This window comes from Zingiber officinale, chromosome 5B (assembly GCF_018446385.1).
Source record: "Zingiber officinale cultivar Zhangliang chromosome 5B, Zo_v1.1, whole genome shotgun sequence".
Classification (NCBI taxonomy): domain Eukaryota; kingdom Viridiplantae; phylum Streptophyta; class Magnoliopsida; order Zingiberales; family Zingiberaceae; genus Zingiber; species Zingiber officinale.
In genome coordinates, this window is record NC_055995.1 from 4,474,158 (window position 1) to 4,499,270 (window position 25,113).

Here is a 25,113-nt window from a genome sequence, read left to right on the forward strand (position 1 = left end):
AGAATTTGTGATTGGATCACAACTAGTGAACATCTTTACATTTGCAATTATGAATGCATTAAAATAAACTCTAGTCATTAAATTGATGAGTACGGATATGATCGATTCTGTGAGACTAGTACGTGTTATACTTTTTAGTTTATCCAAGCAGTTGTTCCTTACTATTGGAGACATTAGGGTATCAAGAGTTAAACTTGGATACTAGTTATGGTAACTAGTTCTTTGGAGTGACCTGTTATGAGACTTCATATGATTCTCTATATATATATAGATATATCAATGAATATCTCATTGCAGCTCGAATGCAAGTTTCTATTAACTTGATGTATTCAAGTCACTTTAGATATGAAGACTTATATTTTGATATTTTAAGCAACCATCACCGTATAGTATGAGTTCAGGATTATTGCGTATAAGTCAAAATGTGAAGGTTTTTGAATAGCCAATAAAGAATTCACCGCTCCTTATGATGAGATATATACCCTCTAGTCACTTGTGAGGATTGTTACTGTATTTGGCTAAAGCATTACATGTTAAGGATATTGTATTCTTAGATACATGTACGAGTAATTTGAATTGGCAGGACAGGGAAGTATTACTTGGGCTAGGTGTGACGTAATTAACTTAGTGGAAACTACAAATAGACTATGCTCTAAACCAAGCGGGTATAAGACAAATGAAAGGAACGAGATATAACTCACTGTAGCTGTTGAAAGGTTCAGAAATGGTTCTAGAATCGATTGTCAAATTTTTAATTAATTAGGGATCATAATGTACTATTAGGTGCTACTCATAATCGTTCTATAATTAATGGTTAATTATGCGCAACCAACATAAATAGATAATTTTTTGGGTCACAAGTACAATGAACGTATCCGAAAGACTTAAAATGAGTTTGACAATTTGATTTTCAAATCGAGAGAGATTAAGTTTGATTGGACTAGATGAAGGCCAAATATAGGAGATATTTTGTCGAAACGGACGCATGGATGAATCATATTTTTTGAAGACGAGTTGGACCTTTTTTGGTTTAATTATAAATTAAATTAGTTTAGTTTTAATTAAAAGAGTTTTGGTTATTAAACTAAATGGTTTAATTTTGAATCAAATGCTAATGGTATGGATTGTGCGTTAGTGGATATGAGTTTGGATGTGATCCAAATTCGATAGGAGATTTCTTTATTCTCTATCCCTTTTATTCTTTTCTTCCATCGTTTTCGAACAGAGAAAAAATGAAGAACCGACACCAACAAAAGGGGGTCTGTCGTCGCCGCCCCTTCTTTGTTGCCCAAGCCATCCGGACCCCACCTCCCTTCCGGCCATAAGCACCAGTTGGCCAAAAGGACGTCGAAGGGTGTTCTCCAGCCTTGGTTCGCCGCCCACGCAACGAAGAACCAGCGGATAGTATCAGTTCGTCGGCACTCATCTTCCCCCACCGGCTAAGCTGTTGTTTCAGCCAAAGGAAGCACTGCCAGCAAGCTTCCTCCTGTCAACAAATGTTGCTGTCGGATAGCGTCGATGTTGGTGGTGGCTCTGCTCCAGCCGAACAGAAAAGGAAGGCGGTGGAAGTCTGTTTCTGCTGATCTGTTGCTGTCGCATCCGTCCGCTAGAAGATTTGTTTCGGCTAACAACTGTTGCTGTTGGAACCTCTATTGTAACCGAATTTGCTTCGGCCGTTGGACACAAATCGAATAGTGATCCTGTCAATAAGTGCCCTGTGATAGTTTTGATGTGGTCCACCAATAAGTTAGATCCTGTTGCGTTTGACCTTGTGTCTAAGTGTGTAGGAACTTTGAAGCATAATTAGTCGAGCGAAAAATATAGCTAGTGAGAAGAATGACATGAGAAAGAGTCGATGGATTTGGTACGTCCGAGGGACGAGGTGCTGCGGAAGAGTACGTTGTCGGGCGAGAAGGAAGCGCGCGACATTTCTGAGAGACGAGAAGTTGGAGTGGAAGATTGCTTAAGGATGAAGATCAGCTAAGGAGCTGATCTGCTGAAGAGAAAGCGCATTCAATAGCTTGGAAGGCGTCTTCCATGAACAATGCTGAAGGCGCCTTCCAATCGGTTAAAGACGTCTTCCCTAGCCGTTAGTCGAAGATAAAACATTATCTTCTACAGATAAAGTTTTTCACTTGAAGGCGCCTTGAATCCTCTTGAAGGCGTCTTCCACCTACGGATAGGATTTTCAGGAGCTATAAAAAAAACTCCGAAGCTAGGAATTAATCAATAACTTGAGTAACATGTCTTGCACTTTTTCCTAGTCATTCTTTTGAGTTGTCAAATTGTGTAAGAGGTTTCTCCGCCTGCAGCGAAGGAGAATTCTTTAATGAGCTTTTCAATACCTTGGATTAACAACCACCTATGCTATAATTAAGTATTTCTTCCGCCTTTTTTATTTTAGTTGTTCAATAATTGTGCTGCTAATCTAAGTTGAAAAAATGAGAAGGGGTTAAATTTCATTTGACAGACAATTCACCCTCTCTTGTCGGTTGCATGAGACCAACAAATGGTATCAAAGCACAACCACTTCAGAAGGACTAATTACCGACTGAAGCACAGAAGACGATGGCCAGAACAAGTATTCATCTGCCTAAGTTCAAGGGAGACTTTGCCTACTAGAAGAAAATGGAGGTATGCTTTGAAAAAAATATTTTTCTAGTTTTGAAAAATGATTTTGTAGTATCTATTGACACCAACGACGATCTAAAGAAAGAGGACAACTGGACAAAGAAGGAACAAGTCAAATTTATGACCAACAGACAAATAGAATTTCATTTGTTGAGTGTGCTACCACCATAAAAGGTCAACATGATCGTAGTTTACAAGTTTGCAAAAGATCTCTAGAAATAATTCCTAGAACTTTATGAAGGATCCTCTGAAGTCAAGCTCGCAAGAAGAGATATACTTTGGAACCAACTAACAAATCTTCGATTGAAGGAAGGTGAAACGGTACCTCAACTGCACGCCAAGCTAAATAAGCTAATCATTGAATTCACGAATCTCAGAGAAAAGATAACCAACCGAAATTCGCTAAGGTATGCGGTTAACGTTTTTCCAAGAATACCAGAATGGTCGGCCTTAGTAGATGTATATTACATCTCTAGGGATTTAGAGATAAGTAACCTAGAAGAATTATTTTCTACATTTGAAATTCTTAAATCTAGATGTGCAGAACGAAAGAAGAAGCCGAATCAGAATGTTGCCGTAAGGACAAAAATGGATGAATTAGATTCAGATATTTCTATCGACGAAAATGAAGTAGTCCTAATGGTAAGAAAATTTAGTAAGTTTATTAAATGTAATAAATTTAATAAGATGTAGGCTAAGAAATAATCTCGGAGCAAAAGGAAGGTCAGATGCTACAACTGCCAAGAAGAAAGGTACATTAAGGACGACTGTCTTAAACTGAAGAATAAGGGCAAAAGACTAACAAGATCGAAACTCAAAACCCTGAAGACGACGTGGGACGAATGCCATCATTAAAATCAGAAGTTGAAGAATGCACCGGTCTAACCTTATTGGCAAACCACCAAGGAGAAGATGAAAACAGCTCAGAGATGAGCATCGATGAAGGGGGAGGATCTTCGGAAGAAAGTTACGATGAAAGAGGAGCATCACACCATAAGGTAAGTGAGGTACGTGCATTACCTCTGAATAATCTTTTAAATTTATCAAGATGTTATCTATGAATTTGTTAAAACTAGAAAAAGAGAATGCTAGGTTAAAATTAAACTTAACAAATTCATGCTTCTTATCTATGATAATTTAAAAATAGAAAATAAAAATATGAAAGAAAATTTTGTAAAAATGATAATGATCATGTATGTTCAAATAATTTTCAAAAAATCAAAGTTTAAAAATTATAATAGAATTAATTGTACATTAGAAATCAGAGACAAATTAAGAGAATCCTTAAGAAAAAAATATCACCAAGTTCTTGGTAAATCCAGTAGGTAGAAACTTATATTGGGTTCTAAAATCCATTTTAGATTAAATTTTAAATTTTTTTGAATTATTAAAATAAAAATTATTTTAATATGAAAAATATTTTTCAAGGAATTTTATATTCAAATTTCTTATTCAAAATTTTTATACTGATAGAATAATAAATTTTCTATTAATTTATATATTTTAAAAATTATTTGATGTATAATGCATTCATTGCAAATTAATTACCGAAAAATTATTTTTAATACTAAAAATTCATAAAAATCAAAATTTAAAATTTTAAAATTTTTCTATAGATCTACTTTCTGTTATAAAGATTTAGAAAAATTAATAGATTTTTTATACATAAAAACATACTTTTAAATATTAATTTCCAAAAAAATAGGTTTTTTAATAAAATAATTTATTACTATTGAAGTACAAAATATTTGTTTGTAACAATTTTTATACTGATCTAATGTTGTTGGTTAGAGTTTAACAAATTTTTTTTGGATTTTTCAAAATCAAGAAGTAATTTTTAATATTATTTTGGTCAAAATAGAAGATTAATCAATAAAATTTAAATATTTTTGAAAATAATTTTTGAAAAATGTTACTTTACTGGATATTCTTTTCATAAACCTCGAGAGAATTTCTCAAAATTCTATAACTATTTTTTAATATTTTTTATCATTTTTTTAAGTGATTAAAGGGAAGAAATTGGTCAAAGTTAAGAGAGATTAAAGGTGATACGGGTTATGATGAGTGGACCCAGAAGATGATGTGGTGGTCAAAATCCAAATGAGGGAGCGGTCAAAATCAATGTGTGGTAACAATCATACTCTAGAAGGAGTAAAATCCCCTCATCCGATTTTGATCAAATTGCCCCGTACTAAGCTTCTTTGATTCCATTTGATCGAATTTTAATCCGGTCGAGGAATGATGATTAGCCCTTAAACCGAACGAATCAGGAAGTCTAAGGTCTCATGGGCGGCCAAATCTTAAGATGATCGAACCTAAGGCCGACCGATCCTACATATCGGCCAGAATAAATGACTCACTCCATAGCTTACCAATCATATGTAACATTGTGCATGTACATCCATCCAGCCTCAGGGTCAGACGAGTATATATACCTTGACCATATAAAAATTCGGTCGGGCAAGGACATGACGTAGTTCAACTCAATATATCAACCGAGCTTATCAAAACATAGCTGCCTCTCTTAGTAGCCATTATAATCCTAGGCGGGAAAAGAACGACCGGGCTTACAGTACCTATCCTCATATTATCACCGGGGTGGGATTTCAACAAAGCACATGTTATCAGATGGACTTCTAGAGAGCATAGGGTGCTATATTATTTCTCGAGCATATTTTCAATGTGACTAAGATATTATTATAATACCCTCAAACGAATATCTCAGAACTGCGTAGAATATAACAGAGCGGCTGAATGACTGGTTAGGATAGAAGCGGTCGGCTTAAAGACTAATTGAGATATATTCAGCAGGTTACATCATCTTAACAAAGTGGTCGTCTTAAAGACTGACCGAGACATATTCAGCCAACAACATCATTTTAACAGGGCAACCGACTTAAGGACCGATCGAGTTTTATTCAGTTGACAATAACATCTCAACAGGACGGCCAGCTTAAGGACCGACAGAATCATGTTCAGCAGACAATATTCCAATAACTTACCATGATAACAACTTTGTGTCAGAGAATATTCTTCTGGAAACTTGTTCAAGGATCATCATGTCTCCTATCAGCAGACTAATAATAACAACATATTCCTTCGACAACCTTAGCAATAACAGAAGTTGTAAACGACAAAAAGGGTATACATGTGGGTACAACAATTTTCTCGCACGATTCTGGTGAACTGCTTAACAAACTCTGACACATTTTGCCACCTTATGATTGCAGATATTATAAGAGGTGACATACAAAGGGGGAGTCCTTTCCGCAACGAAGGTACACTCACTGACATTTGCAACTCCACTCTCGCGCATACGTTCTGACTGTTCTTCCATTCGTTCGGATCAGGACTAACTTGAGCGTCGGAGGACCTTTACTAGGGACTCCCCCTGGTTTCTAGGCACGAACGTTTTGTTGAATTGCTTGCTTGTGGCCAAGATCAAAGGAGAAATTTCTTTTGAAGAGAAAAGTCTTCTGACGGTCAATCACTCATCCACCATGCCTAACATGTTATCTCCGCAGGTCTCAGATGGGATCAAAGGAGGAGTTAGGATAATTTTTATAATTTTTATCCTTGTACTTATTTTGCAATATTAATGTAGTTAATTCATTGTGTTGCAATTTTTTTTTATATATAAGTACAATTTACTATGTTATTTCGTTATAATTTAACTCTAACTTTAACTTGAGTTGATGGACATAAAAAAGGGGGAGATTGTAAGTACTTCATGATAGTTTGGATATAATTAACCAAGTTAAGTTAGGTCATATTATGTTTGACCTTGTGTCTATGTGTGCAGGAACTTAGGAGCACAAGAAGTCAAGCGAAAGACGCAGCTAACAAGAAGAATGATATGGAAAGAGTGGACGGGCTCGGTGCGTCTAAGAGAGGTGCTGCGGAACAGTATGTTGGCGGACGAGAAGGAAACACGAGGCATTTTTGAGGGATAAGAAGTCGGAGCGGAAGATTACTCGAGGATGAAGATCAACTAAGGAGTTGATGGAAGACACCTTCCATGAACAGTGTCGAGGTGCATTCTAGCCAGTTGAAGGTGCTTTCCCTAGCCATTATCCATTAGCCGAAGATAAAACCTTATCTTCGGTGGATAAAGTTTGCCACTCGAAGGCGTCTTCCACCCACGGATAGAATTTTCCAGGAGCTATAAAAAAACCCCTAGAGTTAAGAATTAATCAATAACTTGAATAATAAATTTTGTACTTTTTCCTAGTCATTCTTTTAAGTTGTCTACTTTTGTAAGAGGCTTCTCCGCTTGCAACGAAGGAGAATTCTTTAGTGAGCTTTTCAACGTATTGGATTAACAACTACCTAGATTGTAACTAAGTAATTCTTCAGTCTCTTTTATTTTAGTTGTTCAATTAATTTATTAAAATTGTGCTACTAATCTAAGTTAAAAGAATGAGAAGGGGTTAATTTCATTTGATAGACAATTCATCACCTCTTGTTGGTCTCACAGGATCAACAAGTGATATCATAGTCCAACCGCTTCAGAAGGACTAACCGCCGATTAAAGCACAAAATACGATGGTCGGAACAAGTAATCATCCACCTAAGTTTGAGGGAGACTTCGCTCATTGAAAGAAGAAAATGGAGGTATACTTCAAAACATAGTTTGATATTTTTCTAATTTTGAAAAATAGTTCAGTAGTACCTACCGACACCAATGATGATCTAAAGAAAGAGGACAATTAGACAAAGAAGGAACAAGCTGAATTTGTGGCCAACAGAAAAGTAAAATTTCATCTGCTGACTGCTACCACAAGAGGTCAACCGGATCAGAGTCCACAAGTATGCAAAAGATCTCTGGAAAAAAATTCCTAGAGCTTCACGAAGGATCCTTCGATGTTAAGCTCGCAAGAAGATATCTACTTCGGAACAACTAACAAATCCTCGGCTGAAGGAAGGTGAAACGGTCCCTCAACTGCACACCAAACTAAAGGAGCTAATCACGAAACTCACAAATCTTGAAGAAAAAGTGACCAACCGAGATTCGCTAAGGTATATGGTTAACATTTTTTCAAAAACACCAGAATGGTCAACCTTAGTAAATACATACTACACTCTAGGGACTTAGAACTAAGTAATCTAGAAGACTAATTTTCTACTTTTAAAATTCATGAATCTAGATGTGCAGAACTAAGGAAGCAGACGAATCAGAACGTTGTCTTAAGGACAAAAATGGACAAACCAGATTCTGAAACTTCGATCGATGAAAATGAAGCAACTCTAATGGTAAGAAAATTTTGTAAATTTATTAAATCTAATAATTTTAATAAGACATAGGCTAAGAAATAATCTCATAGCAAAAAGAATGTCTTATGTTACATCTGCCAAGAAAAAGATCACATCAAAGACGATTGCCCTAAACTGAAGAACAAGGGCATAAGACAAACAAGATCGAAGTTCAAACCCCTGAAGGTGACGTGGGACGAAACGTTGTCATCAGAATGAAAAGTTGAAGAATAAGGTGACGTGGGATGAATCGTTGTCATCAGAATGAAAAGTTGAAGAATACGCTGACTAGCCCCTATTAGCGAACCATCAATGAGAAGATGAAAGTTGCTTAGAGATGAACATCGTTAAAGGAGGAAGGTCTTTAGAGGAAAGCTACGATAAAGGGGGAGCATCACACCACGAAGTAAGGTATGTGTATTATCCCCTAAATAATCTTTTGAATTTATCAAGATGTTATCTAAGAATTTGTTAAAAAAAAAGAAGATAAAGTTAGACTAAAATTAAATTTAGTAAATTCATGTCTCTTACTTATGTATTATGTATGATAATTTACAACTAGGAAATGAAAATCTGAAAGAAAAATTAGAGAAAATAGAAAATAGCCATGCATGTTAAAATAGTTTTCAAAAATTAAAATTTAGAAATTATGATAGAATCGTATATTATAAATTATTAAGGATAAATTAGGAATATTCCTAAGAAAAAAGTATCGCCAAAGTTCTTGATAAATCTAGTAGGTAGGAACCTATATTGAGTTCTAAATTTTTTTTAAGATTAAACTCTTAAATCTTTTGAATTATTTGGATAGATATTATTTTAATAAAAAATAATTTTTAAGTAATTTTTATCTTCGAATTTCTTATTAAAATTTTTATAGAGATATAATAGTGAACTTTCTATTAGTCTAAGTATTTTCGAATTGTTTGATTTATAATAAATTTATTATGAATTAATTATTGAAAATAAATTTAATACTAAAAATTCACACAAATCGAAATTAAAATTTTTTAATTTTTCTACCATTCTAGTTTTTTATACTGATTTAAAAAAATTAACAAAATTTTTAAATATAAAATTATATTTTTAAATAGTAGTTTTTGAAAAACAAGTTATGTACTAAAATGATTTATTTCTATTAAAATATAAAATATTTTTTGTCAAAATATTGTGTATTGATCTAACGCTAATGTTTGAGTTTGATAAAAAAAAAAATTTAGATTTCTGAAATCAAAGAAGTAATTTTTAACATTATTTTGGTCAAAATAGAAAATTGAAGATTAATCAGTAAAATTTAAATATTTTTTAATATAATTTCTGAGAAATATTATTTTACTGGATATTCCTTTTATAAATCGCAAGACAATTTTTCAAATTTTTATCGCAATTTTTTAATATTTTTTTATGTGATCGAAAAGGAGAAATAAGTTAAAGTTAAGGGGTATTAAGGGGAAGTTTGGATAATTTTTATAATTTTTATCCTTATACTTATTTTGCAATATTAACTTAGTTAATATATTGCATTGCAATTTTTTAAATATAATTATAATTTACTATGTTATTCAAAACATTAACTTAGATTGATGGGAGAGATTGTAAGCACCCGTGTCAGTTTTGATGTGGTTAATCAATTTAAGTTAGGTCCTGTCGTGTTTGACCTTGCGTATGAGTGTATAGAAACTTAGGACTACAAGAAGTCGAGCGAAAGACAGCTAGTGAGAAGGATGACATGAAGAAGAGTCGACGAGCTCAGTGCGTCCGAGAGACGAGGTACTGCAGAAAAGTACGCTGGCGAACAAGGAAGCATGCTGCGTTTTCGAAGGACGAGAAGCTGGAGCGAAAAATTGCTCGAGGATGAAGATTAGTTAAGGAGTTGATCTGCTGTAGGGAAGACACCTTCAATGGCTTGGAAGGCGTTTTACATGAACACTACCGAGGCGCATTCTTGTCGGTTGAAGGCGCCTTCCCTAGTCATTAGCCGAAGGTAAAATCTTATTTTCGAAGGATTAAATTTTCCACTTGAAGGCGCCTTAAACCCTCTTGAAGGCGCCTCCAAGAGGCGCCTTCAACCTATGGATAGGATTTATCAGGAACTGGAAAAAGGTCTATGGAGCTAAGACTTAATCAATAACTTGAACAAGTCTTGTACTTTTTCTTTGTCATTCTTTTGAGCCGTCAACTTTTGTAAGAGGGTTCTTCGCGTTCTTCGCCTACAACGAAGGAGAATTTTTTAGTGAGATTTTCAATGCCTTGGATTAATAACTATCTAGGTTATAACCAAATAATTCTTCCGCCTATTTTATTTTAGTTGTTCAATTACTTTTTTTATAATTGTACTTCTAATCTAAGTTGAAACAACGTAAAGAGATAATTTTGCCTATTTTATTTTAGTTGTTCAATTAGTTTTTTATAATTGTACTACTAATCTAAGTTGAAAGAACATAAAGAGATTAATTTCATTTGACTGGCTCTTGTTGATCGCATGGGACCAATATATCTCCTCTTGTTGATCGCAGGGGACGAACATATCCCTCTCGACATCGCTCGTGGATACGAATAGAGACAAAACAAATTTGTTAATCCTATCATGATTAATTTCTATAAAATTTCAATTGTATCCTTACATGCATGTTTTAGCTTTGCAAAAAATTAATATAATTTTTACCAAACTAATTTTGTAATTTAAATTATATTTGGTCAGGTGCACCAACCTATGCAATAGTGCAACACAAAGGAGATGGAATCCAATAGGAAGTTATTGTGGTGAACCCTGGACCAATGGCCCACGTATCAAATATTAAATTGATAAGAACAGATACTACACTTGATCTTAGCCAAATGGCCGAGAAAGGTATGAATTAAACGATAGGATCCTTCCTTCTTTTAAGGTTCTCAGTCGCACTCGGAGAGTTAGATTTAGCGATGTGGGACTAAAATTTCATTGTTCTTCGACCTCACCTCCTCTTCGTCTCGCTCAACACTTCGCTCCTCCCCTTCTCCTCTTGAGCTCTCTGGCCATTGTTCTTTGTTTATCATGCCTCACCTCCTCTTCGTCTCGCTCAACCCTTTGTTGCTCCCCTTCTCCACTTAAACTCTCTGTCTCTTTAGCGGCTCGGTTTGCTTGGATCATACTCCCCGACTTCTAATGGAGACGTTGATGATGTCGACTCTTGGTGGCACTCTGGTTGCTGGAAGAGCCCCTCTTCCTTAGGGATCCATGGGGACAAAGTAAGGTATCAAATGTTTTTCAAAGAACAAAACTGTATCTTTTTTTCCTTGCTCAAAATAGACTTTATATCTGTTTTTTTTCATTCAGATTCAAAAAAACTCAGAGACACAGATAACATTAACCTTGAAAACTCACAAGTACTTCACTGCTCATCGATATCTGTTAGATTGATGCACACCAAAATGGGAGAGATTGCAAGCACCCTGTGTTAGTTTTGATGTGGTTAACCAAGTTAATTTAGGTCCTGTCGTGTTTGATATTGCGTATAAGTGTATAGGAACTTAGGAGTACAAGAAGTCGAGCGAAAGACAGCTAGCGAGAAGAATGACACGGGAAAGAGTCGACATGCTCAGCGCGTCTGAGGGATAAGGTACTGCAGAAAAGTATGCTGGCGAACATGGAAGCGTGCTGCATTTTGGAAAGACGAGAAGCTAGAGTGAAAGATTGTTCGAGGATGAAAATCAGTTAAGGAGTTGATCTGCTGTAGGGAAGACACCTTCAATGGCTTGGAAGGCGTTTTCCATGAACAATACCGAGGCGCATTCTAGTCGGTTGAAGGTGTCTTCCCTAGTCATTACCCGAAGATAAAATCTTATTTTCGACGGATTAAGTTTTCCACTTGAAGGTGCCTTAAACCCTCTTGAAGACGCCTTCAACTTATGGATAAGATTTTTCAGGAGCTATAAAAAGGTCTCTGGAGGTAGAAAATTAATCAATAACTTGAACAAGTCTTGTACTTTTTCTTAGTCATTCTTTTGAGCCGTCAACTTTTGTAAGAGGGTTCTTCGCCTGCAATGAAAGAGAATTTTTTAGTGAGCTTTTCAACGTCTTGGATTAACAACCACTTAAGTTATAACCAAATAATTCTTCCGCCTATTTTATTTTACTACTAATCTAAGTTGAAAGAACATAACGAGATCATATCTCTCTCGACATCGTATCAGATACGAATAGAGGCAAAACAAATTCGTTAATCCTATCATAATTAATTTCTATAAAATTTCAATTGTATCCTTACATACATGTTTTAGCTTTGCAAAATTTTAATATAATTTTTACCAAGCTAATTTTGTAACTTAAATTATATTTGGTCGGGTGCGCCAGCTGATGCAATAGTGCAACGCAAACGCGACACGCAAGGATTCCAATAGCAAGCTATTGTGGTGAACCCTCTCCTCATAAAATATTAATTTAATATCATAGTGGACCAATGGTCCACGTATCAGACAGATACTACACTTGATCTTAGCCAAAAGGCTGAGAAAGGTATGAATTAAACGATAGGATCCTTCCTTCTTTTAAGGTTCTCAGTCGCACTCGGAGAGTTAGATTTAGCGATGTGGGACTAAAATTTCATTGTTCTTCGACCTCACCTCCTCTTCGTCTCGCTCAACACTTCGCTCCTCCCCTTCTCCTCTTGAGCTCTCTGGCCATTGTTCTTTGTTTATCATGCCTCACCTCCTCTTCGTCTCGCTCAACCCTTTGTTGCTCCCCTTCTCCACTTAAACTCTCTGTCTCTTTAGCGGCTCGGTTTGCTTGGATCATACTCCTCGACTTCTAATGGAGACGTTGATGATGTCGACTCTTGGTGGCACTCTGGTTGCTGGAAGAGCCCCTCTTCCTTAGGGATCCATGGGGACAAAGTAAGGTATCAAATGTTTTTCAAAGAACAAAACTGTATCTTTTTCCTTGCTCAAAATAGACTTTATATCTGTTTTTTTTCATTCAGATTCAAAAAAACTTAGACACAGATAACATTAACCTTGAAAACTCACAAGTATTTCACTGATCATCAATATCTGTTAGATTGATGCACATCAAAATGGGAGAGATTGTAAGCACCCCGTGTTAGTTTTGATGTGGTTAACCAAGTTAAGTTAGGTTCTGTCGTGTTTGACCTTGCGTATAAGTGTATAGGAACTTAAAAGTACAAGAAGTCGAGCGAAAGATAGCTAGCGAGAAGGATGACACGGGAAGGAGTCGACAGGCTCAGCGCGTCCGAGGGACGAGGTACTGCAGAAAAGTATGCTGGCGAATAAGGAAACGTGCTGCGTTTTGGAATGACGAGAAGCTGGAGTGAAAGATTGCTCAAGGATGAAGATCAGTTAAGGAGCTGATCTGCTGTAGAGAAGACACCTTCAATGACTTGGAAGGCGTTTTCCAATCGGTTGAAGGTGCCTTCCCTAGTCATTAGCCGAAGATAAAATCTTATTTTCGACGGATTAAGTTTTCCAATTGAAAGATCCTTAAACCCTCCTGAAGGCGCCTTCACCTTATGGATAGGATTTTTTAGGAGCTATAAAAGGGTCTCTTAAGGTAGGAATTAATCAATAACTTGCCCAAGTCTTGTACTTTTTCTTAGTCATTCTTTTGAGCCATCAACTTTTGTAAGAGGGTTCTCCGCCTGCAACGAAAGAGAATTTTTTAGTGAGCTTTTCAACGTCTTGGATTAACAACCACTAAAGTTATAATCAAATAATTTTTCTACCTATTTTTTTTTAGTTGTTAAATTAATTTTTTTATAATTATACTACTAATCTAAATTGAAAGAATGTAAAAAGATTAACTTCATTTGACTAGCTCTTGTTGATCGCATGGGACCAACATCTCTCTCAACATCGTATCAAATACGAATAGAGGCAAAACAAATTCATTAATATATCATAATTAATTTCTATAAAATTTCAATTGTATCCTTACATGCATGTTTTAGCTTTGCAAAAATTTAATATAATTTTTACCAAGCTAATTTTGTAACTTAAATTATATTTGGTCGAGTGCGCCAGCCTATGCAATAGTGCAACACAAAGGCGACGCGCAAGGATTCCAATAGCAAGCTATTGTGGTGAACCCTCTACCCATAAAAAATTAATTTAATATCATAGTGGACCAATGGCCCACGTATCAGATATTAAACTGATAAGAACAGATACTACACTTGATCTTAGCCAAAAGGCCGAGAAAGGTATGAGTTAAACAATAGGATCCATCCTTCTTTTAAGGTTCTCAGTCGCACTCGGAGAGTTATATTTAGCGATGTGGGACTAAAATTCCATTATTCTTCAGCCTCACCTTCTCTTCGTCTCGCTCAGCACTTCGCTCCTCCCCTTCTCCACTTGAGCTCTCTGGCCATTGTTCTTTGTTTATCATGCCTCACCTCCTCTTCGTCTCGCTCAACATTTTGCTCCTCCCCTTCTCCACTTAAGCTCTCCGTCTCTTTAGCGGCTTGGTTTGCTTGGATCATACTCTCTGGCTTCTAATGGAGGCGTTGATGATGTTGACTCTTGGTGGCACTCCAGTCGCTGGAAGAGCCCCTCTTCCTTGGGGATCCATGGGAACAAAGCAAGGTATCAAATGTTTTTCAAAGATCCAAACTGTATCTTTTTTTCCTTGCTCAAAATAGACTTTATATCTATTTTTTTTTCATTCAGATTCAAAAAACGCAGCGACACAGATAACATTAACCTTGAAAACTCACAAGTATTTCACTGCTCCCCGATATCAGTAAGTTAACAATTAAAGGGAATTTTACTCGAATTGAGAATGGCAGTAAGAGGACCTAGATATATGGCAGCAGGTATAGTGCCGGCGTCGATTGAGAAGGCGATGAGTGCGACTCCGAGCCCGTCAGTGGCCAGGCAGTTCGGATCCTCTGTCCCGAACATTCTTTGTCCCCATGTCCCACTGTCGATCGAACGGTCCAGATTATATCTCAAGGTATCATGATATCTTTAAGATGTGTAAAGTATCCTTAAGATGTAATCTGGATCGTCCGATCGATAGTGGAATATGGGGACAGAGAAGATTCGGAACAGAGGATCCGAACTAGTGGCCAGGAGGGAGAAGCAGATGTTTGCGTCGGTTTCTTCTCTCTCTTTCTATCGGGATGGGGATTTGGGAAGTAGCCGTTGGTGGTGGAATGAATCAGCGTTCTCATTGCTGCCCCTCTCTTTCCTCGTCAGCGGCGTCAGGGCGTGTCGACGGTCAAGTTAACCCCGCCGTCACGCACGGACGAAACACGGTGAAGAGATAGACGGACGGCTGAGATGGGCCTGTTAATGATCAAGTTAACCACGTCGTCACGCACGGAGGTGGACCCCAGACAGCGAAGCTTTTTTGGCAGGTAGGGACCGCTGCTTTCTTATCTCGTTATTGGTTGGGGCATGGGTGGAATTATTGCTGGTAATTTATTGCACCAACCAACGTGGTTGTCTTCTCGCACGCTCCTTGTCAATAATTGGCGGAGGTGGAACCTGGCGAGTGCCAATTTTCTAGCCCTATTAACTATTTTGAAAAAATAATCAATACCATAAGACGAGTTGTGTGAATAGAAGTATTGATTTGATGAACTTTGATAATATTCCGACCCATGCTGCTCAACCACATCTCTCCACGGATTCAAACCGGTAGAGATTTTATTTTTCTGCACTCGGACGGTTATTGGAACCTTTGTCAACATGCATCACGCAGTCAGTGTGATCCCTCGAACGATCAAGTTAGCGTGAGACTGAGAAAAAGAAAAATGGAAGAGCATAAATGAAAGGCTTGGGCTCTCGTAGAGAAAAGTTTGTCTTCAATAATCATCACATCATCATTATCCGCTCTTTTATACAGTTGAACCATGTTTATAAAATCGTGATCTTGAATTGTAAGATCGTATGATCCTACCATCTAGAACATCTAATTGATCTTGGATCATGTAGGATCATTTTTTAGTAGAATCGGAACATGATTGGTGGGATCATGGCACGATCGGTAAGATCAAAGCAAGATTGGTGTAGGAACAAACAAAAGTTTGAGGAATCATAACTTTTGATTCAGGTTGAACATGAGACTTATAATACATCAAATTGGAGTTTATTCAGAAATCTATAATTGATTATCGGAAACCTATAACAACTCAGTTTCAGACTAAAAAATATCATTTAAAACCTTTTTAGAGGTCTAAAAGATATTTAGTCTTTATTTATTATATTTTAAATTATTTTATAATTTAAGTTATTTTGGTTAAAGCTAGATGTTCTTGTCCAAAAACGGAGAAGATGACAAGCTGGCGATGTGGTTAGAAAGTTAACGGGACGAAGACTCCACGTAGTCCTGCAACATAGAAGCGTTAGCGCCGGGACGGGAAGGGGTTCCCGGCGTCGGTCTTCCGACGCTCAAGTCAATTTCCGATGATATAGAGAATAGTGAAAAACTGTAGCTAAAGCATGTAGAATAACAAAGTTGTGCATACCTTCGCCTGCATATGGGAACTCCTTTTTATAGTGTCACTGTAGTACCTGTGCACGCATCTCAAAGCGTACCTACATTTTCTCAATTGTCCTATGAAAAGACAAGTCAAAAGATGTCCCTAACACCTTTCCTTAAGCGTCCATGCATATCTTTGATGCAACAGGTTGGAAACTTCCGAAGTATGATTTGCCTACGGAACATGCTCTGTTGTCAGTGGCACAAACCTCCAAAAGAGTATGAGGAGATACGCGACTGGGTCCCATTGTAGGTCGGTCTGCGTCCGCTCGGTCGAGACACATCTGCTCGGTCGTGCTGAACATCACAATCTTCCTTTACTTAGCTTTTCCGATGTTGGAAGGTTGCCTCTCATCCAGACGGGCATGCCTTCCACTCGGCGGGGACAATGACAGGGGGATACACTACATGTTTGTCTCTTATCTTCGAGCTATCTATTTAGCCTTACTCGTTCGCTCGAACATGCTGTTCACTCGACTGTAACACCTCTCGCTCGGCCGACTGTGATTTTCTTTGCTCAAAGATTTATAGCTATCGCTTGACTGTAATGCTCATCTGCCGCACGACAATCTCATAGCCAACACTTAGCCCTTTTTTGCTTTCCTTCTGATCTTTGTTACAACTGCTCAATCCACGTTGTGCCTTTCAGATATTGCTAATGTCACCCTGATTTCTAGAAAGTCGTTCAAACCCCCAACCATTAATGCAAAGCATGTTTGACCACACCCTGTAATCATGCTCTCTGCCTTCTCAATAATGTCACCTGTAATCAAATGTCGTGTGTCGCCTCCTGTAGGTCGTCGCGTGTGTGATGTGACAGGTGACTGTTTAAGCTTGATGTGATGGCTGCCTTTTCGAATTCAACGGTCACGATAAAGCCTCGTTTTCCAAAACCCTCAATCGGACGGCCCGAGTCGATTGCCCATTGGGGTTTTAAACCCTTAGCTTTTTTCTTAGTCCCATCGCATTCCTTGCCTTCGCCTTCCTCATCTCCTTGCTCTTCTTTTTGTGCTTATCATCGGTGATCTCTCTATTCCAGTAAGTTCCTTCTCCTTGTAAGATTGTAAAGTCGCTAGCGAGTGAATAGCGATTTTCAAAAATTGAGAGTTAAAAACAAGTCGCAACGGAAGAGTAAAAGAGAGAAGCTAGAAGAAGAAAGATAATCACATACTAACACAAGTAGTTTTACTTGGTTTAGAGTCTTCGACGACTCCTACTTCAAGATCCACTCATTGAGTACTTTCGTTGGGCAATCCACTAATAGTTTGAATAATTACAAAATTAAGTATAAAAACTACAAGAAAATGTTACCGATAATAGAGAAAATAAACAAATCTTGATCGTTAGTTGTCGAAGGAATTTTACAGCGCCATAGGACCTTTTTCGGAGCACCACACAAGAATGAAACTCATAGCAGTTGATGTTATGAAGCTACTCATTGAAGGCCCTTATATAGGCTCATTCCGGACGTTTGGAACCCCTCCGAGCGCTTGGACCATACTGACGTGGCTCGACCACTCGACGCGCTCCAACTCAGCTCCTGGAAAAGTTTTCTGGTCAGAGCGTAGACTAACTCCGGGCGCCTGGACCGCCTGAGTGCTTGCAGCACTTGCCCGGGCAAATAGGTCCGGGCGCTCGGACTCTCCTTTTCTTTAGCAACTTCTTCCCTACAAAAAGGGTTAGTCTAGGCAACAGAAAATATATTTACCCTGCAAAACAGAGTTACTACAACATAATAAAATAGTAGTAATTAGATCCTGCCTCCCTGACACCAGGATCCAGTCAAGGTCTCAGCTTCTGTTTCCCAAATGGGCCTAAGCTGGATCGACGCCTACAGTTCCCTCAACAGGGGAATGCGTCCTTACTGGATCTCTCCTCCAATTGCTTACCTTCACTTACCAACTGCAATCGTTTGACTTGCCTTTGACCCACTAGGTCTTCCCGTCAGATGTTAGGTCCGCCGTATGCTTGCTTACCTCCAAGCACTACCATATGCTTGCTTTACTTCTAATCTCCACCACTATATACATAAGAGTGCACAATAAAATAATGAAGCCATTTTTGAAATGTAAGGGAAATATAATCAAGGCAAATGATAGTGGTAAGAAAAGGAATAAGGAAGGTAAAATAAGGTAATGGTGGAAGACATGTATATATTGGAATGTTACATAGATGAGTACAATAGAACAATGCCCAAAAAGATATTCCATCCAACTCCCAAGCTAGCTCTAAAAACTCAATAAAAATGTGAACAATCTCTACGATAGCTTTTCAATAAGCATTCACTCATGATCTACAATAAAATCCAAATTTTGCTATCATAAAGATTGTTACTCACAAAAAATTCTATCACATTCCATCAATACAATAAAAAATGTGAACAACTCATACTCTAGCATTTCACACTAAAAATCTACACATGATATACAATAATATCTCAATATCGCTAAAGTAAAAAATTGTCATTCACAAAAATTCTACCACAAATGAATAAAAATGGCACATGTCAACGTTTCTCACAAATCCAATAAACATGTAGACAACCTCTACTATAGCTTTCTAATAAAAATCACTACTCATGATATACAATAAAATCTAAATATTGTTACAATAAAGATTGTCTCTCTAAAAAGTTCTACCACACATGAATACAAAAATAACACAACATGTCAAATGTTTTTTTTTTTGGTTTTCACATTTTTTTTCTCTGTTTTTGTTTGTTTTTCACGTTTCTGTTTCCTTTGTTTTTTTTTCTTTTTGTTTCTCTTTTTTTTTTTCTTTCTTTCTTTTTGTTTGCTGATTTTTTTTTTCTTTTTTTTTCACTTTTATTTTTCAACATGTTGTGCAACATTATACAACATTATCAATAGCTCAAATAAAAAGATAAATAACATGGTTTACCTATGGTGATCAAGCATGATTCACCTATGCTTCCACTAAATTCCACTAAGCTATCTCTCTCCCCCACACTTAAACTTTTGACCGTGTCGGGCAAAATACTCATCATATAACATTAAAAAATATCCACATCCTTAGAGAGTAAGAGAGTGCAATAAATGGAAATAAATGGAAGAGAGAAAAGAATGATATAATGGATGATGTGGAATTTATTTAAGAAACATATGATAACAAAAGGAATGAATAAAAGAAAGTGAGATAGCCTTCATAAAAATCATGCAAACTTATGATAATGTGGTCTTGAAAGAATTAAGAAAGTTCTAGAGTAGCATTAACCACAAGTGCATCACACATCAATAGGAATAATAGACTCAAAAATATCCTCACTAGGTATATCAAAAATTATCATCTCAATCTACCAATATGAAATCCATCACCAAGTTGTAATCACATGTAATCCAAGAATCCAATCATGACAATAAATCATCAAATTCGACAATCAAATTTAACTAGCTTTCACAATATCTAAAATGATAAAAGAATGCATAGGAAATTTATTATAAAAAACCCGACTAGACAAACTAAAAATGAACTACCTAGTAAAAATAAACCAAGCAAATAAAGCAAAGAAATATATACAAGTAAAAAAGAAAAAGAAAAAGTAAGATGAAACAGACTCCCCTGAAATTCTGGTGGTCGGAGTCTATTTAGGTCCAGAAGCCAATCTTTAAGTGGAATGGTTATAGGTGAAGTGAAGAATGCTTCCCCCACGTTCGTCTCCTCAAAAATTTTCTCCGGTGGACGAAGACGGTTCAATTGGAGTGTCCACTCCAGGAGCTTCATTATTGCATAAAATGTTAGGGCTTTCTTCAAGTGATAAAATGTATCCTTGAATGATTTACTGCAAATAAAATATCTGAAAAATTCCTGTGAAATAAAAAGAGGATGCAAATCCTGCACGCATACTGAGTAAGATGTATCAGAAACAATATCAAAAGTAACAGAGCATAAATCAAAAGACATGTCACATCCACTACAATCAAAATGAACTACCTCCATGGTATTTCCTAAAAATTCAGAAGAAATATCAACCTTACCAGCCTGAAAGATACCTGGAGGCTCTAGTATAGTGAATGTGGCATCATCTCGATCAGGTAAAGGTACTGGCTCTGGATCAAGTTCAATCAACGAAAGTGATTCTTGAGTTTCCCCTACACTTCCATCGTCACTAGGTACAATAAAAAACTCAACCGGTGGTAGAATAATCGAAGGAAGCGATTCTTGGGTCTCCCCTACACTTCCATCATCAATATCACCTACAACATCAAGACTATCTGGAACAACAATATCATCGACAACAACATTATCAGGATCAACTACAACATCACAATGTAAAAAACTAGAAAAGTCATGTAGAGAAGCAGAATAAAAGTCAGGAATATCACAAACTCTACAATTTATCTTCTCATGAATTGATGTGGTAGGTTGATCTGAATGCAACTGTAACTGTGTTGATGAATGTGTTCTTGGCTGAAACTGTATTTCTTGATGTTGCAAAAATTGTTGTGACTGCTCCCAAAAATTCTGCTCAAGCTGATGGTGCTGAAAATAAGGCTGAAAAGACTAGGGCCACTCAGAAGTCCCTTGTTGTATATTCTCACACCCGAATCCTTCAATTAAATTATACCTGTCCTGCTGATGAGTCTGATAATACTGAGGATCAAGCTGGTGATACTGGATCCTGGTCGGAAATACACTGGCAAAGGAATGAACATCCTCGATAATCGTCGGTCTAGTCCCATATTGCTGATAATTTGAAGCCATAATCTCGATAAGTTATTTGGCCTGAGTAGATGTTTTGTTAACTAGAGCCCCTCCACTAGCTGCATCAACCATACTCCTGTCGATGGGAAGCAATCCCTCATAGAAGTATACAATTAGAAGCTGATCGCTTATCTGGTGCTGAGAACAACTAGCAACAAGCCTTTTAAATCTTTCCCAATATTGTTGAAATGGTTCTCCTGTGAATTGTTGGATTCCACAAATACTCCTCCGAATAACTGCAATCCTAGAAGCAGGAAAGAACCTTGCCAGAAATAATTTCTTCATCTCGATCCAGTTGGAAATTGAATTGGGTGGGAGACAATACAACCAATCTTTTGCTGAATCTGCAACTGAAAATGGAAATGCTCTAAGTCTAACATCTTCTTCTTGTTGGTTGCTACTCGGAAAACCTATAGGTTCCACTGTACAAAAATTTTGTACAAAGGTCTGAACCTTTTCCTAGCTACCATGTGTTCTTTTAAATTAAATTTTGGATCGCCTGCGGAACTTAACACGTTTGATCCAAAACTTAATCTATTTGTTCTTTTAGGTTTTGACTTGGATCTCCTGCGGAACTTAACACGTTCGACCAAAGTCTCCTTAAGTTATTAATTCCATTAAATATTAATTTCCATAAAAGGTTCCCAGTACTGACGTGGCGAGGCACATGGCCTTCTTGGATATGGGAGCAACCACCACCGACTAGACAAAACCTTTAATAGAAAGCTAATATTTAATTTCCTAAAATAACTTTAGGTTAACCAATGAGAACAATCAAATCACAAGGAAAAGAAAGAAACAAAAGAACACAACTTCGAAAAACATATTCGAAATTCTAGAACGTAAGCCTCTTGTATTTGGTATTATTTCCATAAATAACTAGCATGATGCGGAAATAAAATTTACTAGTTATACCTTGTAGAAAAACCTCTTGATCTTCTACCGTATTCCTCTTCTAACCTCGGACGTTGTGTGGGCAACGATCTTCCGAGATGAGAAACCACCAATCACCTTCTTCTCCTCCTAGCTAGGTTCGGCCAACCAAGAGGAAGCTTCACCAAGGAAGAAAAACAAAATACTAACCAAGCTCCAAGAGATGCTAGCTTTCTCTCCTTCTTCTTCTTCTCCGAGTAGTATCCAGCCACCACAAGAGCTCCAATAGAAGGGTAGGGTTCGCCACCACAAGAGGAAGAGAGGAGAGGTTGCGGCCACACCAAGGAACAAAGAGGAGAGGAATAATAGATGTTGTCTATTGTGAAGGCACCTCACCCTTCTTTTATATTCCTTGGCCTAGCAAATTAGGAAATTTAATTACAATAAAATTTCCTTAATTTCCTTGACTTGATTTAATTGAGAAAAATTAAATAAAATTTCCCAATTTAATCTCTAATGGCTGGCCACTTCTAGAGAAATAAATTAGACAAGTTTTAACAACAAATTAAAACTTCCTAATTTGTTCGGAAATTTTAAAAATAAAATTTCTCTTTAAAAATCTCTTCATGGTTGATAAAGGAAATTTCTATAATTTTAATTTTATCAACATGTGGATAATTTTAAAGAGAAAATAAAATAACTCATCAATCTACAAATAAGGAAAGAGATCTAATCTCTTTCTTTAATCTTTGTAGATCTTTTACAAGAGAGATATTTTAATTTTAATTCTTTTAAAAATTATTTCTTCCACATAATAAAACTAAAATTAAAATCCTTTTTAATTTAATTTGGCGGCCCCACTAGCTTGGGTTCAAGCTAGGGCCGACCACCAATAATATACCTAGGTCGGCCCTAGTTTGGTTCCCAAGCTAGCTTGGCCCTTATTAGTGGGTATAGAAGGTGGGTATAGGTGGGTATAAAACTTCTACAAATAAGAGGCTACGATAGGGACCGAGAGGAGGAATTGGTTTTGGTCTCCGATAAAATTCCATGTTCGCCGAACACACAACTTAATTTTATCAATGATAATTCATTCCACTAGAGAATTATCATTGAACTACCGCACCAATCCCAAATTACATTTTGGGCTCCTTCTTATTATGAGTGTGTTAGTCTCCTGTGTTTAAGATATCAAATGTCCACTAATTAAGTGAGTTATTGACAACTCATTTAATTAATATCTAAGTCCAAGAGTAGTACCACTCAACCTTATCGTCGTGTCGGACTAAGTGTTTAACACGACAATCCTTATGAGCTCCTCTTGGGGACATTATCAACCTAGTATCTCTAGGACACAGTTTCCTTCTATAATCAACAACACACACTATAAGTGATACAATTTCCCAACTTATCGGGTTTATTGATTCATCGAACTAAATCTCACCCATTGATAAATTAAAGAAATAAATATCAAACATATGTGCTTGTTATTATATTAGGATTAAGAGCACACACTTCCATAATAACTGAGGTATTTGTTTCTTTATAAAGTCAGTATAAAAGAAACGACCTCTAATGGTCCTACTCAATACACTCTTAGTGTACTAGTGTAATTATATAGTTAAGATAAACTAATACCTAATTACACTACGACCTTCCAATGGTTTGTTCCTTTCCATTATGGTCGTGAGCTACTGTTTATAATTTATAAAGTACTGATAACATGATCCTCTGTGTGACACCACACACCATGTTATCTACAATATAAATTAATTGAACAACTACATTTATCATAAATGTAGATATTTGACCAATGTGATTCTTATTTCTAGATAAATGTTTATACCAAAAGCTAGGCTTTTAGTATACACTCTAACAATCTCCCACTTATACTAAAAGACTAAGCTGCCATATCTGCTGCCATACATCCGATTCCAACCCTTCAACATGTCCATCAAAAGCTCTCGCCTTAAGGACCTTAGTGAAAAATCTAGCCATCATCCGATGCATTCTAGGCGATGACAACTTCTCCTCGTTTAACGATTTCTCGTATTAGGTGGTACTTGCGCTCTATTGTGTTTACTTGCCTTTATAGACTTATGGTTTCTTGAGTTTGCTACTGCACCAATATTATTTCAATAAATTGTAATAATCTTTGACAAACCGAAATCATATCTAAGTCTATCTTGAGGTTATTGAGTCATTCACTTTTATGGCTACCTCAGAGGCTTGCCATATACTAAACTTCTATGGTGGAGTCCAAAAAAACACCTATGCTTATCACTCTTCCATAGTTATGACTTTACCTCCTAAAGTAAACACAAAACCCCGAGGTTGACTTATTATTGTCCCTATCCGATTGGAAGTCAAAATCCATGCAACCCACAAGGACCAAATTAACTGCCTTGTAAGCTAGCATATAATCTCTAGTGCATCTAAGGTACTTCAATATATGCTTTACTGCAGTCCACTGTCCTTGTCCAGAGTTACTTTGATATCTGCCAACTATGCCCTTGGCAAAACAGATTTCTTATCTCGTGCATAGCATTCATTAGGCTTCCGACAGCCGAAGCATAAAGAACTGCCTTTATTTCCTTTATCTCCTTTAATGTCTACAGAGACATACCTTTAGATAAAGTTACTCCATCCTGAAAAGGTAAGAAACCTTTCTTGGAGTTTTGCATGCTTTAAAACGAGAAAGGATTTTTCCGATGTATGAAGCTTGGGATAAGTAAAATATTCTTTTCTTGAGATCCCTTATTACTTTGATCTCAAGAATATATACATTCTCCCAAGTCCTTTATATCTAATTGTTTGGACAACCATACCCTTACTTCTGACAACATTTTGATATTGTTTCCAACTACCAAAAATGTTATCTACGTATAGTACAAGAAATACCACCACGCTTCCATCACACCTTTTGTATACACAAGACTTATCCGGTTACTAAATAAATCCATAGGTCTGAATTACTTTGATAAACCGGATGTTCCAAGACCTTGAAGCTTTGCCTCAGTCCATAGACTGATTGAGCTTTACACAAGATGCTCTTAGCCCTTTGCAATGAACCCTTCGGTTGCTTTATATGGATGCTTTCTTCAAGACTTCCATTAAGGAATCTGTCTTGACATCCACTTGCCAAATAGATAAAA

The 25,113-nt window shown here is 36.7% G+C and overlaps 1 long non-coding RNA gene, 1 other non-coding gene and 2 pseudogenes across 2 annotated transcripts; 1 reads left to right on the plus strand and 3 right to left on the minus strand.

Moving 5' to 3' along the window:
- Positions 1–10,580: 10,580 nt before the first annotated feature.
- On the minus strand, positions 10,581–10,739 carry LOC121988273 (annotated as a pseudogene).
- Positions 10,740–12,203: 1,464 nt separating this feature from the next.
- LOC121988272 lies at positions 12,204–12,383 on the minus strand (annotated as a pseudogene).
- A 1,502-nt stretch (positions 12,384–13,885) lies between these two features.
- LOC121988253 lies at positions 13,886–14,082 on the minus strand. Its single transcript, XR_006113986.1, has one exon. It is a non-coding gene; the product is annotated as a U2 spliceosomal RNA (small nuclear RNA).
- A 241-nt stretch (positions 14,083–14,323) lies between these two features.
- On the plus strand, positions 14,324–15,746 carry LOC121983961. Its single transcript, XR_006112742.1, has 2 exons — positions 14,324–14,460; positions 14,545–15,746. It is a non-coding gene; the product is annotated as an uncharacterized LOC121983961 (long non-coding RNA).
- The last annotated feature ends 9,367 nt before the right edge of the window (positions 15,747–25,113 follow it).